The following is a 19476-nucleotide window of genomic DNA, read 5'->3' as shown; positions in this document are numbered from 1 at the left end:
ACAGGGCAATCTGGAAGCAGATGGACAGTAGGGGTACCTCTGCGGCAGAAGGATACAGTCTAAATACCTCTGCCTGGCACAGTAGGGTGCCCGAGCCAAGAACCTGGAGCCGAGGGGGTTCCAGGAAACAGCGTCGGCGCCCCGTTAGTCCTTCGGGCGGTCGGGGGGCCTGAACCGACCGGGGGTGTGCCTCATCTCCCGCCCTGACAGGGGGGGCGGGAGTCTAACAAAATAAAGTGATAATGTACTGCACCGTCAGAGCATCGCCTCGCCGTGCAAGATGGCTCCTTGGGCATGCGGGTCAGCGAGAGGCTGCTGCATTGGATCGCCTGTAAGATGACCCACCTATCAGTACCTGTGTTGTACGCAAATAAACCTTCACACTGGTTTCCCACAAATATGTCTCATGGTTTTCTTGGTATGTAAGTGTAATGTGGGCAGGGCGAAGCAAGCTGATGGTGTGGGCACTATGCCGCTGGCAGCGCGACACAAAGGGGAGCATGGGCGGACAGCGCCCTAGTCCCACACATCGGGCGAGCTGAGCCTGAAGCGCCCCCCCCCCCCCTGAGCCGCCTCCCCGGCCAACAGCCAATGGGGAGGGCTCTCCTGGGGACGGGGGAGGTGCTTCCGGGGGATATGTACAAGCCCAGCAACCAGGCCCGGCCTTTCTTTCCCGCGCCTAGTCCTAGGCTGCTCTGCGCTGTAACCCACCCTGAACCCTGACCCAGCTGCAGAGCGGTTGGCACAGTTTTTAATACCTTAATGATCATGTTTTATGTTGCAGGCGGAGTCACAGGGCGATCTGGAAGCAGATGGACAGTAGGGGTACCTCTGCGGCAGAAGGATACAGTCTAAATACCTCTGCCTGGCACAGTAGGGTGCCCGAGCCAAGAACCTGGAGCCGAGGGGGTTCCAGGAAACAGCATCGGCGCCCCGTTAGTCCTTCGGGCGGTCGGGGGGCCTGAACCGACCGGGGGTGTGCCTCATCTCCCGCCCTGACAGGGGGGGCGGGAGTCTAACGAAATAAAGTGATAATGTACTGCACCGTCAGAGCATCGCCTCGCCGTGCAAGATGGCTCCTTGGGCATGCGGGTCAGCGAGAGGCTGCTGCATTGGATCGCGTGTAAGATGACCCACCTATCAGTACCTGTGTTGTACGCAAATAAACCTGCACACTGGTTTCCCACAAATATGTCTCATGGTTTTCTTGGTATGTAAGTGTAATGTGCGCAGGGCGAAGCAAGCTGATGGTGTGGGCACTATGCCACAGCAAGACTACTCCTGGGCATACCCAGAGGACAGTCCACCTCTGCTGGAATTAAATCACTTCACTGGCTTCCGATCAAACGGCGTGTAGAAATCAAGTCCCTCAGCCTTGCGCACAAGGCAATATATGGTGGTCGTGCCGAGGACATTCAAAAACTGTTCTCACCATACATCTCTCCACGCACTCTTAGATCTGCCAGCCTGGGTCTCATTAAGATCACAAAGACCCGACGGGCAAGATGGGGGGCAGGGCAATATCACAATGTGCGGCAAAGCTCTGGAACAAACTGCCAGTATCTATGAAGCTCCAACCCAAACTGCAACCTGCAGCTTTTCATTTTCTTCAGGAAGAGCTTGAAAACCTTGCTGTTTACATCTGCATAGGCCCACATCAACCATAGTGCACCATTCCTGTCCACACACCCAGCACCAAGACGCCACGGCATTCAAGTGCTAAATCAGCATATAAACATAAACATAAACCCCCTGTTCCACTCTCATGACAAATTTTTCAAGAGTACAGAACGACCACTGGTATTAGAGCACCCTCAGGCAAAACTTGTGGCAGTCGCCTAGAACACCACAGGGTTCTACAATTCCCCATAATTGCTTGGTGAAGTTTATGAAGGAGGTAGAAAAAAGGATGCAGAAACTTGACCCTTCATTTTGCTTTTAGAGTTTATCAAACTCAGCTGAACTATTAACGTTGCCTAAAAAATATTACATTTTTGAAGGTGGTGGAAATGAGAAAGTTGGAACTCGAACCCTCGCTAAGCCCTCAGAGGACATTAAAACTAAATTGAATCTTATTTAACAAATTTTGTAAAATATATTACCTCTAAGATTTTAAATAGGAAATGTAAAATGGAATATATATATATATATATATATATATATATATTTTTTTTTTTTTCTTTAAATTGATGTAATTTATGGTTGGGGTGAAAAATTTATTGTATGTAGAAAATGTTTTAAATGAGGGATTGCAATGGTTTTAATTAACTTTCTCTTGCAACCTCTGTGACATGGTGCTACTTATCTTCCACATTACGTTCATGAGCTGCTTCCCTGTTAAAAATGTCATGACAGGGTGTTGCTTTGCCTCATCTTAGCACACTACAGGCTATCCCACCATACAACTTCTCAGAACAGGGCATTAAACCTTTCCAACTTCACATACCACAGTGTACTCTCAGTATACAACCTCTAGTGACAGGGTGCCATTCTTCCCTAACATTGCATACCCTTAGGTACTTCCTCTTACACCCTCCAATTACAGTGCGCTGCTCTTCCCCAACTTTGCACACCATGGGGTACTCCCTCATCAAACCTACAGTGACAGGGCACTGCCCTTTACCCAGCATGCATCAACACACACTAAAGTGGACTAGACATATCTCTTGTGACGTAGTATTACTCTCTCCCACATCTGGAACTTTTGGACACACAAGAAAAATATGTATCCACGCAACAACATGTACATGGATACTTTACTCTCTACCTTAAACTCCTGACTAGAGTCCATATGGAATCAAAAGTAAACACTCATCCTGTATTCCCAAAATAACTTACAGGTGGATAACTGAAAGTTTCCAACCTGTCTTGCAGTACTAAGCGTTCAGCACACCACAATCATAAACATAAACTACAATTCCAAAACAAAAGAAGTCAACTTACATGGAACTTACAAACGCATGCATTACTAGTAAGATGTATATGGCATATGTGAATGCGCAAGAATCACCAACAGATCTGTTCCCTTAACGTAACAAACACCACCGTTAGTGCAAAACAAGGCCCATTTCTCAACAGAAGCCCATAAAATATGATGAACTCTATGAATGCCAAATAACCCTGTTCATTGTTTAACTTAATGTCATAGTTTAACATTGATTTGCACAAATACCAGGCAGGCAATGTTTCGACTTCCCATGACTTTCGGACACAATATACCTTAGAACAACACAGTCTGATTTATATTTCAAATGTTCTTGGAGGCATTCCAACGTCTCTTTCTAAATTAGGAAGGAAGCCTTGGATAGTCTCCTGACCTGTCCTAAAACATCAGCTCATTACCCTGATTCATTATGTCGTGGCGCTTCAAATCCAACACCTAGGTCTGAAATCTAAGACACTGGTGAGGCTCTTTCATGAGCAAGTTGCAATGCTATGCCCTCAAACACCAACCTCCCTTCTTCCATGGGTTACTGATTCGTGCTGGAGAGCAACATCATTTACCTGATGCTGCACGTCACCTGACCGCTGTCCATCACCTTGATCACAGTGCTAGCAGAAGCTGCACCAATGCTCTGGTCACTCTGCGGTGGGTGTCATAAAATATGTGAAATGCCTTTAACCAGTGCTCTTAGAGACCACACACTGTCCTAGAATAAGGACAGTACTTAAGTCATTGGGGATCAAAGGGTATGTGATGTAATGTTGCATGCTTGTAGCACTGTGATGACTCAGTGATTCTCTTTATGCTAATCATGGGTAGGAGATGTGGTTCAGTGACTTGAGTTGTGGACTGTGGAACAGGGGAACCAGGCTCACAACCCAGCCTCTGCTCAGCATCCTGTGATTCTGGGCAAATCCCTTAATCTCACTGTGCCTATAAAAACAGAAATGTGTAACTTGTGTACTCATGTAACATATCCACTTCACATGTAAAGCTGTCTAATGTCCTTGGCCCAATTTTGCTCTGTATGAGCAGTTTTTTTTTTAATTCCCAAAATGTTAAATTTGCCTGTCTTACATTCATAGTAGTCATTCTACAAACAGTGGATAATGTAAGAAAATATTACACTCATGATAGTAAAGCAACTTGCTGATTTCTGCCTAGCCAACTAAGCCAAGTAAAACATAGGGGGTGATTATGATAGCGGTAGGACGAGCATCCAACTGTCATCGTTTGGGACCGGCCGACAAGTAGGCGAAGGTCCTGACCTCTGAATTACGAACCAACTGCAATTTAGGCAGTTGGAAACATGCCTATTTGCATTGCGGCGTGTGGTTCGACCCAAAAAAAGGGCCACGGCACAAGCTTCAATGCAAAAAGGCATGTTTATAAACATCCCTGCACCGTGTGCCAGGCACCATGTGGTGCCTGCGACAGGGCGCATGGATGTTTCTTCGGGGGCACCATGGCTGTCCCCCCCTCCCACCCACGGCCCATAGCAAAGGTGCTGGTGGGACGGTGCTGCTAGGGCCCCGAAACTCACTTTCCATCTGCCTTTTCATGGCAGTCGAACTGCCATGAAAGGGCATGAAAAACATTTCCTGATTTGTGTCCCAGTTATTTTCATCATATTGTTATTTTCATAACTTTCATAGCGCATGCAGTGACAAACAAAATGCACACGTAGACTTAGCCGTACAGACTGGCATAAGATTACACTGAGGCATGAACACGAACTCACTCAGGCCCATATAAAGAGATGCATAAAATACATGTACATACACACGCACACGTTAAAGATGAATGAACATCTTGCATCACAAATCATATTGTAGGAACTACGTATAGCAATGCATAGGATCTGGCACTTGTCCTCGTGGCATCTGCCGCAGTCATATTGCAAAAGTCATGCACACTAAACAAGACACACGAGGGACCACAAGGACAGATGGCCTACATGGTGCAGTGCCTACACCGCCTGAGAGTGTCTGTAGGTATTGCAAGTGTCTGCTGAGCCACAGCCCCAGGGATAAACCTTGTCGAAAGGACAAATCCACAAAAAACACACAGAGATACATATTTGTCGAGATCAGCCATCCTTGTAATAATCCCTTTCAAGGTCACTGGAAGATGCATCCTGCTCTGAACATTTACTGAAGACCTATAAAAAACGGTTGAGAAAAGCCTCCTTTACTGTGGATGAGAGAGCTCTCTTTCACTGACTCCTTACGTAGTATGCATTGTAACCTAAATAGAAAGGGTTAGCCCATGAACCCTTCCATAGGCTATGGGGTAGCATAATAGGATGCAGCTGAAAATGTTAATTGTAAGAGCCTCCTAACCAGACTGGAAGTGTGAATCAGAAGTGGCAAATATTTCAGTAGGTTCATTATTGTTTCAGGGCTAACAACTCGTCGGCCGTTCTATATTTGATGCTAGAATCACTAGTCAGTAAATGCATTCAGCAAGAAACAATCTTTATATTGTTGTTTCCTGGAATATTTTAACGCTGCAGATTGTGCATGCAAGTATGCGGTTTTTACTCCTGGCATAATTTCAGACTTTTTCGTGATTTTTATTTTTTTGCACTTAAAGTTCTGACACTGTAGACGATTCTCCAAATAAGACACTTACAAAGTTTTGCTAGTTTTGCTACAAAACACCTTTTGTAAATAGATTAGTCAACTACATTTTGGCTTGGCTGTAGAAAACTGACTGCAATGAACTTTTTTTTTTTTTACCAAAAAACGATTTTTGACAATATTTTCTCCAGCATTTTGCATTCATATTTTTTAAAAGGCCTCAATTTTAAAAGAAGTTCTATAAAGATAGATAGAATTTTGCACAATTTGAATGTGGGGCTGCACAATCCCGCAACTTTGCTCACCTCTAGTGACAAGATGGGTAACACCGATCTGCTTAGAATTACCCAGAGATAAAGCCACTCATGGGAAGTACCGTTCAGTTTTTCCCCGAGTTGGTTCCTGATACTTCCTGATTCTGAATTCTCAGGTCGGAACGAGAGATAATGTGCTGGAAAATTTACTGAAAAGTAAGACATTTATTAATCCATTACAACTAATTTTCCATGTGAAAATTTCTCCAAGTAATACCTGAATAAATTGCCTGGAAATCCCCTCAAGTCGATGTGCAATTTGTGCCCAACTTGATCTTCGGAGGGGACGTGGCTGAGAGGAGAATACAAAGGTCAATGTAGAATCAGATTTGCATTTATATTTAGTATTTAGTATAAGTATTTATATTTGTCCTATTGTTTCTGCAATAATCATAGCATGCATAGCAGAAGAGTAACATCTAACAATCTAACAGGCATTCTAGTCTTCCTCTAAAGAACAGAGGGCCATATTAGCAAGAAACTGCGAAAAATATCGCAGAGCGCGCTTAGCACAAACATTTTCATCGCCTGCTATCGCTGGAATATATCACCACACTAACGCTGTGTTAGTAACAATTAGCACTATGGTGATATATATTCCAGCGATAGCGGGAGAGAAGGACCAACATTGTGACAAAACCAGCGATGTTGCATAGGGAAGGGGGAAAACCTTGCTGATATGACCCTGTTAGCGGCTGTTTACTAGGTCTGTTGGTCGGGAACGCCTACTTTGCGTGTCATTAGCGATGAATATCGCTGATATGCAAAGCGGCACCCAAAACGGGCAGCTATAGCCAGAAAGCTGTTGCTAACGCCTGTTAGCAACAGCTTGCTGATAGGGTGATAAAAAAATCTCCGCTAAAGCATCAAAAAGTGCAGCTAAAGCGGCAATAAGACCCTTGTTATTATGCCCCAGAGATTTCTATACATTTTCAAAAGTGTAATAATTACACGAGGATCTGTCTCCGCCCAAGAAGTCATTTTTTCAATCGCAATTATAAGTTGTCCCCCTTATTTGTTCAATGTCAGAACTAGATCCTCTAGTCTTCATGGGCCTGATTACAAAGGTAACTTATGTGTAGTAAAGTTACAAGTGCAGAGTTTTCACCCTCATGGTAGATTCTCCACACTCAGGGCAGAATCACTGCATGGCATTCTCTCTGCAGTGGGCAATACAGAGATTCCACCAGACTGTGAAAATTCTGTCTCAAGTGTGGGCACTCGTAACCTTACTACACAGTGGAATAGCCGCCGCAGCGAAGGAGTTAAAAACTAATGGGGTGCTCCGGTTAGCTTCTGGCTTGAAAGTTTCAGGTTAATTCGTCAAGCGGGGGTCGAGAAAAAAGGCGGTCCAAAAACGCATTTTCTCCATGTTAATTTCCATAAGAAACTTTAGACAAAGCTACAGTCCGAACTGCTGAAGGGAATTACACCAAATTTGGCAAACTGGTAGTTTTTTGTTCTGAAAGCGTTCTTTTTAAAAAAAATAATGTAAGTCCGTTCAGTAGGTTCTGGGAAATTCAAAAATAATAAATATTGATATCTGGTGATCGCGGTGGATCTGCAAACCCTCCCGAGCACAAGCTTGATTCTGATTGGCTGCCAACACTCTAAACTAAGTGTTAGCAGCTTTCTGTGACTCGATAGAACCGAGTCACAAGAAAAAAGGTGAAAAAACAAGATAAGGGGGCAGGGTAGAAACGCCTTGACCCCCTAGGTCTGCTCAGGGGGGTCCCACACAGAAACCCAGGACCCTAAAAAGCATTTTAATTCTTATTGTTTGGGCAGGGTTTGTGCTGGGTGCGGAAATCCTGCAAATTTTTTTTGTAATCAAAGAGCGGGCTCCTGAACTTTGTTTAAATAAGCCCCCTGTGGGCAAGGTCCCTGGGGCAATGTTTTTGATATATGAGGGCCATGTGGGCTCTGGCAGGCCTGGGGACCGCCACCTCAACGGTGCTTTTTAAAAATTATGTGGGGGGGCACACGGCCCCTCCACAGCCCCAGAGACCGTCAACTCTCTGGGGCTTTTTTAAAAAGTGCATGGGGGGCTCGTTCATTCCGTCAGCACAAATGACTTCGGGAACCATCTTGCCGCCAAGATCAGATGCTACTATATTGAACCTTTTTTACTGGAACCATGAGTCTATTGGTTTCCCATCAAGGTTAATGCCAAAAACGCTGAGCACTATCCCTCTATATCCCTGAACTACCCCTGTAATTAAGCCTTTACGTTGGAGATAAGCTTTTTTAAACACATCATTAATCGTAACTAGAGTACTCTGATGACCAGATCCCATATCTGAACCTCTGATGAAGTAACATTAGTATAAATATCGATGTACATGAAGTGCCCCCTTTATGAGCTACTATACAGATAAAAGGTTCTAGCTGTTGGTCCTGGACTCTGAGAAGCAAGGACTGTCATCCTTAATATTAAATGCTGTTCACTACATCCATATAAGAAAATGTTGAGACAGGTTTTCCTGACGAAGGCATACACGTAGAAACGCGCGTAGTGTTCTCATCTACCGCCAGCTTTTGAACTGCTTCATAGTTTACTCACCTCTTCTTGCATTTTATTCCATGTATAGTGTTGTTATGTATAATCTTTGTCATATTTATGTGTATATGTATCTGTTCCTTATAGACATATGAGTATGTATATGTTTTTCCACAGACCTATGATTGTATATTAGCATGTTATGTACAGAATATCAATATAAATACATTTACACAAAACTTTATATTTGATAAGCGTAAAAAAACACAAAACTTTTTAAAAAAAAGATTCTCTGCATCAATGAGATCAATGAGAAACCTTGAATAAAAATATTTTCATCCCAAAAAAAGATATAGACTGTTTGGTCATGTGTATATGTCTATTATAGAGTACCTTATTGTATTTTTTGAAAAATAATGTATGGAAATATATAGCCTGAAATGCTTTACATGATTTTATAACTTGTACCTAGCCTTTGTCTTTACCCTATATGTAATTTTCCCTACAGCTAGCAAGTTCCATTGTTTACCATAGGAGTCCCTTTTTTACCAAACCACCTCCAGTAAGCTCCACCCAGTGGGATTTCTGAGAGGTGGTCTGAGACCAGGCTCCTTTTTACACCACTCTGCAAACGCGCCTCTTGGTGCATTACTGGAGGTGAAATGAGGTCCTCTTGGGTCCTGAGGACCTCAGGACTAAAGTGAACTTCATCCCCTGAGCAGAAGTGCACTAGGAGGCGCAGTTGCAGAGTGGTGTGAAAAGGAGGTGTGGCCTCGGACCACTATCAGCAATCCAGCTGTGTGGGACTTACTAGATATACCAGGAGGGCTAGTTGGCCCCCAGTGACCCTCAGGAGGCAAGGTGAATTCATCCCCCAACCAAGAGCATGCCAGAGTGTGCATTTGCAGAGTGGTAGAGAAAGGAGGCGTGGCCTGTGTCCACCTCTCAGCAATCTCACTGTGTTGGGCTTACCTGAGGTATCAGGGAGGGTAGTTGGCCCCTAAGGATCCTTAGCAGTGAAGGGGACTTTAATCCCCATCGATTAGCATGCCAAGGAGTGCGTTTGCAGACTGGGGGTCAAAGGTGGTGTGTCCTGCTATGAGATCTTACCAATGCTGCTGTGTGGGACTTACTGAGGTAATAGGAGGGGTACCTTTGGGGCCAACTACTCCTATTACCTCAAGTAAATCCCACACAGTGGGATTGCTAAGAGGTCTTCGGAGGCTAGGCCCTCCCTTTCTCAACCACTCTGCACCTCCTGGCACACTATGGGTTGGGGAATAAAGTCCACTTTACTCCTGAGGGACTTTGGTACCTCATGTAAGTTCTATGCAGTAGAATTCCAGAGCGCTAGTTAGAGGCCTAAACCCCTTTCTCCACCACTCTGCAAATGCGACTAACAGGTAAAGAAGCATTTGCAATATAATAGGTCTTGCATTTGCAAGAGTTAGAGCTATTGGCGTTGTAAATGTAAATGTTTTTTGCTAATGTTTTTTGGAGTGGAGTGGACTGGAGTGGATGTAGGTTGTGTGTAGTGGAATTATGTGGTATGTTGTACAGTGAAATATGTGGATAGAAAGCATGTGGTATTTAGAGTATAGGAATTATGCAGAGTGGAATTATGTGTTATGGAGAATAATTATGTGGTATGGTAGTCTGTGTTGTGGAGTGGTAACCTCAGGTTTAGTCTTCCTCATTTCTATAGAAGCTAAACTATAAACTGAATGAGACAAAAAAAAGAAGGAACTACTGAGGAACGCTACTGGACCTAGTCAGAGATATGAGCAGAGCCACTGGAATTATGCGTCTGTTTGACTGCACTGCCTTTCACACAATTATACATTTTCCGCATTTGCCACATAATCCATTATCTACTGCATAATCTGCAAATTTGAACAAAGAAAACTTGTTTGTAGCTCAAACGGCTCAAACGTTTGCAGAATTGTAGCGACAACTGTTACAGCATGGCGGAAGGCCCTTTGTAAACCTAGAATGGTCACCTGTTACTTATTACTAAAATGTGGCTGTTAAGTTGGTACTAATGGTGTGCAAACCACTCTTGCTTCTTTCTGCACCTCTCTTGCCTTTTACTGCATTTCTGTTTCTTTTCTCTGCACCTTTCTTTCTTTTTCTGCACCCCTCCAGCCTCTTTCTGCACCTATGTTTCTTCTTTCTGAACGTCTTTTGTTCTTTCTACACCTCTCTTGCTTCTTTCTGGTTTCCTCTTGCCTCTCACTCCATCTTGCCCCTTTCTGAATCTCTGTTGCTTCTTTCTACACTTCTCTTGCTTCTTTCTACGCCCTTCTTCCCTCTTTCTGCACTTCACTTGCTTCTTTCTGCAACTCTCTTGCGTCTTTCTGAACCTCTGTTGATTCTTTCTCCACGCTTTGTGCCTCTTTCTGCATCCCTCTTCCCTCTTTCTGTATCCCTCGTGCCCATCTCTGCACCTCTGTGCCTTCTTTCAGCACTTCTTTTGTTTCTTTCTGCAGCCCTCTTGCCTCTTTCTCTACCCCTCTTACCCTTTTCTACATCTCTGTTGCTTCTTTCTGCACTTCTCTTATCTCTTTCTCCACCCCTGTTCCCTCTTTCTGCACCTCTGTGCTTCTTTCTGCACCTCTGTCCCTTCTTTCTGTACTTTCTTTGTTTCTTTCTGCACCTCTCTTCCTTCTTTCTGCACCCCTTTTGCCTCTTTCTGAACCCCTCCTGCCTCTTTCTGTCCTCCTCTTTTCTCTATTTCCACTCCTCATCTGATTTTCTGCTCTCTGTTGCTTCCTTCTGCACCCCTCGTCCCTTGTGCTGTACTCCTTCTCTCTTTCTGCACCTCTGTTCCTTCTTTCTGCACTTCTTTTGTTTATATCTTCACCCCTCTTGCCTCGTTCTCACCCCTCTTCCGCCTTTCTGCATCACTGTTTCTACACTTCTCTTGCCTCTTTTTCCACCCCTCTTGCCTCTTTCTGTACATCTATTGTTTCTATCTGCCCATCTCTTGCTTCTTTCTTCACCTCTCCTGCTTCTTTCTGCACCAGTCCTGCCTCTTTCTGTACCCTTCTTCCCTCTTTTTGCACCTATCTTGCCTCTTTCTGCACCCCTGTTCCCTTTTTCTGCACCTCTCTTTCCTGTTTCTGCAACTCTCTTGCCACCTTTTACAGTTCTATTGCCTTATTTTAATATAACATATCACTAGTTAAAAGCAGACACACACTCATACATACCTTCACAAACTTGGTGAGACTTACAACAGTGATATGGTTAGGATTGCTGTTTTACATTTGGTAGGCCTAACATTCTGTGCAGTCGATGAAAAGTGAACCTTGAAGACAAAAGTGAGGTTTAAGACATCTTGGGAGAAGGATTAGTGATTAGGCTACTTTGTATGAGTCTGTAGAAAGGTACAGGCCTTTTTCTGCACCTCTGGTGCTTCTTTCTGGACTTCTCTTGCTTTTTTCTCTACCTTTTCTTCTACTTTCAGGATTTATGTTGCCTCTTTCTGCATTTCTCTTCCTTTTTTCTGTACCTTTCTTCCTCTTTCTGTACCTCTCATCCCTCTTTCTGCACTTCTCTTGCTTCTTTTGGCACCTTTCTTCCTCTTTCTGTACATATTCTACCTATGTAAGCACAGCTAGAAATTAGCATTTAAAAAACCTTAGAAATTCACTGAAAAAAACAGAGGTTTTAGGGACGTTATAGTTAGGAATTAGCATTTTAAAAACCTTAGAAATTCACAAAAAAAAACACAGGATTCAAGAACGTTATGGTTAGGCTGACATTCACTTGTACACAACCAGGGACATTTGGTTGTTATAGTTAGCTGAGCTAACTATAACTTGTGCCCCCACAATGCACTGCTGATGATGTCACATATAATACCACTCATGACATGGTCAGTAACATCACTTATGACATTCGAAATGATACATACAGACTATCATACACGAAACCATAGACACACAATACCAGTTAGTACATACCCACTTACTGAATCATAGGTCTACACACATCCACTCACTCAATCATACAGTCACTCATACACACAGTCACTCATCAATACGGCCACTGACATATGCACTCATAGACCCACACAGACACTCAAATACCGTCACTCACCTACATAGATACTCACACACCTAGTCAGTCACCCAAAGATTGAATCACACTGCCATTTACTCCCTTATACAGTTATATACATACCACCTCATTTATTCATAGAGATACAAACACATACTTATTCGCTTATACAATCAATGATACAAGCACACACTCAACAATACAGCAACTCTCACAATCACTCATATTCACATATAGTCACTTCTATACTCTAATACTCACATATACTGCCTTTAACATATGTAGTTACTCACACATATACCACTGAGACATCCATTCACTCACTAACACAGCCATATGCACACTCACTCACTCATATAGCCCCTCACAGATGCACTCATGAACCCATACACCCACTGAATCGCCCACTCACACATCTGTGCAGGAAGTCACACACACCCCCCACATACCCACACAGACACTCAGACTACATCACAGGTTATCAGAAAACTAATCATTAACCCATATAGACATTCATGTAGCTTTTCACCAACCTAAGCAGCCACTTACACACCACCTGACAGACTGATACAGACATTCAAACAGATTAGTCATTCATCCGTGCATTCTCTAAGACACGTGTAATCACTCACTTTTACAGTCAGTCACACACCCACTAAATCATCAATTTAGACACTCATGCACCCACTAACTCTTCAATAAACCTTGGTGTGTATGTATCTAACACTCTAAAACTTTTCAGTCACTAGATGATTTTATCATTGATGTCATTTGAAGTGTCATCAGTGATGTCACTGACCATGTCATGAGTGATGTAATATGTGACGTCAACAGCAGTGCATTGGCGGGCATGAGTTATAGTTAGCTCAGCTAACTATAATGGATGAATTTCTCTGGTTTTGTACAAGTGAAATATCAACTAAACTGTAACGTTCCTGAAACCTGTTTTTTTCCAGTGAATTATATATATATTTATATATATATGCACAATTTTAAATGGAAAGGAATAAGAACAGGTACTCACCATATTGAGCCGTGAGCTAGGTTTGAGACTCGACTAGGGTGGGACAATGGGGCGGATCTAGGTTTTTAATTTTTTTCAAGCTTTGAGTGCAAGAAATCTTGCATGCATTATAAGAATTTCAGATGAAAATTTCTGATGAGAACTGGAAAAAAAGAATCATTCTAACAATTCTACCAGACAATAAGTATGGTTGACTTCCTATGTTCAGACACAAACAAAGTCAATATATTGCTGGTGGGAATGCCACTGCTAACTAAAATATACAGAAAGTGATTTGACTACCCCATAATGGTGCTAGTAGTTGTGAGTCTCCAATGTCCTGAATCAAATAAATGGCAACATCTCAATGAATACTTACAATCATATTTGTCCTTGTCAATTCGTTTTTGTTGCTACCTCTAGAGCTACTTAATATTAATATTCCACTGAACTGAGCAACACTAGGTATTAGGTTGGAGTTGTGTTGTTTTTAAAAAAATTGACTCTGGGTGCAGTATTACATTCATTGCACCCGAGGCCAAGAAATACATTCTAAGCTGGTGGTCATGCTGCCTGTTTCAGACAGGTGATTTTGTCCCCAACTCTTAGTGTCCCTGCTTCTGCCTGCACGCATGGATCTTTAAATACATAGGCATGGTCGGACGGAGCCAGAGGTTCAGACGCAGAAGTCGCAAGCACGGCGGTGAGTGAGGAGGTACAGTTAAGCAGATTGGGATGTCTACAAAATATGTGGGGTGTGGGGTGTGAGTTGTGATCTGTAAAAACAATGCAGACAGGCATGACTGAATCTTAAAATTGCCAGGGATGCTGGATGGTGACGGGTGTCCTTATGTGGAAGACACCAAACACAGCAGTGAATGATGTGGCTCAGTGGGTCTAATACGATGTCCTTTGACTATGTGGGGTGTGAGTCCGGAAAGTGGCGCTTGAGTTTCTCTTTTTCCCCCACAAGCCATACTAGTGACAATTGGTAGGCTATGTCAGGCAGCTTGAGTATGTGTAGACGAACAAATACTGTTTTTTCAAAATGATGATCCATTACAAGGACCAGTTTGTATTAGACCTGTGATTAGCCATTGATGGATGTGAATAGTGCTTGGTATTTAGAAAACCATCGAAGTATGACTGCATAAACTTGGCCGAGATATTGAGGGTGCTCTATGGCCCATATACTAAATACAGAACGGATGGGCGCACTATGCCAAGAAGTGGATTGATAAGCACACACAATGCCTTTGTTTCTCCTCTATCACATTGTAACTTAATCTCTTAATTTGAACATGGACCACTAAGATTTAAACATGTCCTTTACATTAATTTTTTATAGGCGATTGAGTGGAAGCCTCTTCATATGCATGTGGTCTACTGGTAGGATTCCACCTAGTAGCCACATGGTAACTACACTATATAGTACATGGATCTATCCCCCACATGCATCAAGCATTTTTGTAGTCGCAAACGGTGCGATTCCTTAAAATCGGCCGTTTGCGAATGCAAAAGTGCTTTTTGGGATGCATGAAGCAATTTTAGAATTCGTAACATTTTTGCGAGTTCTAAAATTGCGGGTGCTTTTAAGAAGTCGCAGATGTGCAATTTCTTAAAAGCAATGCATCATTACTTTTCAAAGTGTAAATTCGCAATTAGGGTGCCAAATTTACCGAGTGGTTGAACCACTCGGTACATTTGGAAAAAGTGTTTCAAATGCTGAAAATGTTTTTTTTTTCAACATTCATGTTTCACACACACATGTCCTTAGGACATGTGTGTGTGAAACATGATGCAAAAAATACATTTCAGGGGTGCATGGGGGGGTCCTTTGGACCCCCCCCTGCACCCATGAAATTTTCAAAGTGCCACTCGCAATTTGCTAATGACTTTTGGCCCATAGGAATCAATGGGAATTGCGAAAATTAACTTAAGAATTCGGTATTTATTTGGGATTCGGTAAAAATTGCGATTTTTACCGAATCACAAATGAATACCGAAAATAATGATGCATACCATTTTGCACTTCTTAATTTGCGATTCCTTATTTTTCGCAAATTAAGAAGTGCAAAATGTCTCAATGATGCATGTGGGGGTATATGCTGGGTGATATGATACCATACTCTGCTAATACAAGCTCATTGATGGCTTTATGCATTACATTCTCTATGCTGTATGTTGCCCCCTGTTATTTCTTCTTTTTTAATCTACAGGTCAGTTGCATCTCACAAGTGGAAAGGGGTCCGCAGGCCCTAATGAATTTGACAAAACTGAAGTGGCAATGAAATATGTTGGCTGTTCAGTTTAAAATGGTTTAAATGTAAATGTAAGTGTGGTGTTTTTATTATGAGTAAGGGAATTACAAATTAAAGATGAGTGCAATGTGCTATTTTGTAACTCATTTTTAATATGTTGATGAGTAAGATCAGCTGCTGTAGGAGTTGGTGGTTCCCACACTGTAACAGAGTGAGGAGGATACCGAGATGGGGATTTCACCATTGCTGAGGTACTGAGTCAGAAACCAGCACCAAATGCCAACTATGTCATCTGTATTGCTTCTTCATGTACCCTCAAACCTGTAAAATCTTGAACATTACTTCTCTCACTGCTGAGATGATTAGCTGCTCTCACTTGCCAGTGTTCATTAGTGCATCCATGACCCATTCGAATGGGCTAAGGGGCCACGCCCCCTCTCCTTTTGGCCACTGTAAAGAATATCTGTCAGGCTGAGCAAAGGTCATACATAAATTTATGGTCACTCTTGGGAGGAGATAAAAAACATTTGAATGTTTTTGTGCAACATTACACAATATTTCTTTCTTTGTCGGGGGTTAAGGAGAAAGGTGCAATTCTTAAGAAGACATTAAAAACGAGCATTCATATTGTAATATTTCAATAACTTAAATATCTGTGAAGTACTCACTGATCAATCAAGTTATTATCCTTAATAACTTTGTTTTCTAAAGTGCAATGTGCTCTTAAGCTCAAAGCCATGTGCTAATCAGGAGTTCATAATAATTAGTCAGTATCATAGTGTCTTATTCTTTACTGTTCATGTTTTCTCCAAATGACATTGATCCAAGAAGGGTTGAAGATATATGTTCTACAAAATAAAGTGCTTAGTTCTTTGTGCAATCTATTTCATAATTCTTTCTTTTTTATTTCTTCTTAATGAGAACTCATGAGTACAAATTTGTCTCAAATTTGGATTCAGTACAATGATGGAGAAATTCAATGGACAAAGTCCCTTTGCACTTGTCATATTATTATTTTCCTCTTTTTCATGAATTGCCAAAAAAATTGTGTTTTTTTCTCCTCCTTCTCCTTTATTCTTATTGGATTTTATCATGGTCACATCTTTTCCTCTTGGAAGGCCCATCTTTATTGCAGATGTACATGCAGCTCTGCATCCATATTATGACCATACGGGTTTTCAGTCCCAATGGCTAATATGTATCGAGACTCTGTCTTTCTCAGGTCCAGGGTTCTGTCCCCTCCTCGTTCTTTTTATTTTACTATTTTCAAGCCGAAGTATGTTAATAGTTGTCTGTCACCTAAGTGATGTTCCGCAAAGTGTTTCACTATGGGATAGGAAAAATCTTTGTTCTTTATGGCTCTGAGATGCTGAGTACTCGCAGTTTTAATTTATTGATGGTACTCCCTACGTATTGGTTTTTACAGGGACATTCCAATATGTATATCACATATTTAAATTCACATGTGATGTGATGGTGATTTTCTCTGTTTTCCCATTTTGGAGTTGGTATGAGCGGGTGTTTCGACCATGTTTGCATGCCCTGCATTTTGAACATTTCCAAAATCCAGATGTGTTTAACCATCTTGTTATCTCCGGTTCTTTAATCTCCAGGTGGCTATCTGTCAGGAGGTCGCCAAAAGAAGCTGTTTTTCTATGTGTGATGTTGGGACTAGATGGTAACTTCCTCTTCAATGTTTCATTGAGCATTAAGATGCTCCAATTTTTCATTATGACATTTTTTAATGTCTTATTTTTGACATTAAAGTCCACGATCAAGCATGTTGTGTCATCCTCTTCTTCATCTTTCTTTGTTTCTAGTGAATCTGAACTTGGTTTAAGTTTTACTTTGGCTCTGGCATTTTGGCTCACTTCTAATAGGTAGCCTCTCTCCAGGAACTGTGTACTCATCTCATCAAGATTTTGTTCAATATCTGATGGATCTGAACAATTTCTCTTGGCAAGGAGCATCTCTCCTTACGGTATACTCCACTTCAGATGTCTTGGATGCCCACTGTTGGCATGTAGTATACTATTGCAAGTGGTTGGTTTCCGATGCATTTTCGTGCACATTTTGTAATCCTTGATGAACACTTCCACATCTAAGAATTTTACTTGATGTTTGTTGAATGTTGATGTGAAAGAGAGATTGTAGTTGTTATTGTTCAATGCTTGAATGAAGGTTTCAAGATCTGATGACTCTCCTTCCCATACCACGAAAAGATCGTCTATAAATCTTGTCCAGGTTTTGATGTTATTCACTGTAGTATGTCTGTGTCCCAAACCGCAATGAATAGATTCACATATGTGGGGGCAAATGAGGTTTCCATCACCGTACCTTGCTTTTGGAGAAATAATTCCCCCCTGAAGAGGAAGATGTTGTTTGTCAGGCAATAATTCAACATTTGGATGAGCATCTCAGAATGTTCCAGAAAGCTCAATGATCTAGTTTTCAAAAATTGTCTGACTGCTACTAATCCATCCAGATGGAGGATTGATGTGTACTAGGATGTCACATCTATGGCAACCATGGTTAGTTGATCATTCAATCGTATGTCCTGGATCCTTTTTAGGAAGTCTGTTGCATCTTTCAGATACAAAGAAAGAGATGTTACATAATCCATTTGAAATATATCTATGTAGCGGGATGTTTTCTCGAGAAAGGATCCTATTGAGCTCACTATGGGTCTCCCTGGTGGGTTGATGATTTACTTATGCACTTTCGGTAGAAAGTATCTGGTTGCTTTTACAGGATGGTCAACCTTAAGGTACATGTACTCTTCACAGTCAATCACTCCCCTGTCCTTCTATGGTTGTAGTTTCGTGTGGTATTCTTTAGTCCAGAGGTCCATTGGATCTTTCTCCAGCTTTTCATAATGTTCTTTGTTTTCTAGCTGTCTTTTGGCCTCTTTGATATATTGTTCCAGATCTTGCACAACAAGGTCACTGCCCTTGTCAGAGGCTTTTATGATGATTTTTGGGTTGTCTCCTAATTTGTTTAGGGCTTTTTGTTCTCCTGGTGTTAGATTCCAAGATCTGTTTTTGTTCCTTTTGGATCTTGATAATTTATGACCTCTTCCACCACAAGGTCATAAAAAAAGGTCTACTTTTTTCCCAGGAGGGAGCTGTGGACACAATGTCAATAGGGTTTTCAATCCACTTTCTCCATTCTTCCATGTTGCAATGCCCTCATCCTGACATAGTTGTATATCATCATCCATTCGTGAATTCATTGTTGTGTTTGTGTCCTTGGTGGTGTCACTTAGTGTTCTCAAAGTTCTCAGAGTTGCAAGATCTCCTTGATTAAGTGTCGATATGGCAATGGATGTTTGATTAGTATTTCGTGGATATGATGGCTTGTCCTCATAGTATTTTTTGAGTTTTACATTGTGACAGAATTTATACAAATCAATCCGGAAGTTTGGAATCTCCAAATTGTAGTTTGGACAGAAGGATAATCCTTTGTTTATTAAACTTTTTTGATCAGAGCTATATATATATATAAATATAAACTACTGGAAGTCGCTAGTAAGTAGTTATAGTTAGGACCATCTTTCCATAAGAAAAGCATTTTTTCACTTGCCTATAACTTTGGTGTAGTTCTACCAATCTTCATGAAATTTTCCCCAAAGAGTCACAGTGGTCTCTGGTTGTCTTGTAAAGCTTGTGGGTGATCCATGCAGTGGGGACCGAGCATTTGGGGCATGAAATAAGGGTGCGGTTTTACTGTTAATTCCCTTAGGACCTAACCTAAGCTGAAATTTATAGTGATATATTTGGCCGCGGATACTTCACAGTGGTTGCGCAC

The sequence above is a fragment of the Lissotriton helveticus genome, chromosome 2_1 (genome assembly GCF_964261635.1).
Source record: "Lissotriton helveticus chromosome 2_1, aLisHel1.1, whole genome shotgun sequence".
NCBI classification, from domain to species: Eukaryota; Metazoa; Chordata; class Amphibia; order Caudata; family Salamandridae; genus Lissotriton; species Lissotriton helveticus.
Note: the sequence above shows the minus strand (reverse complement) of the source record.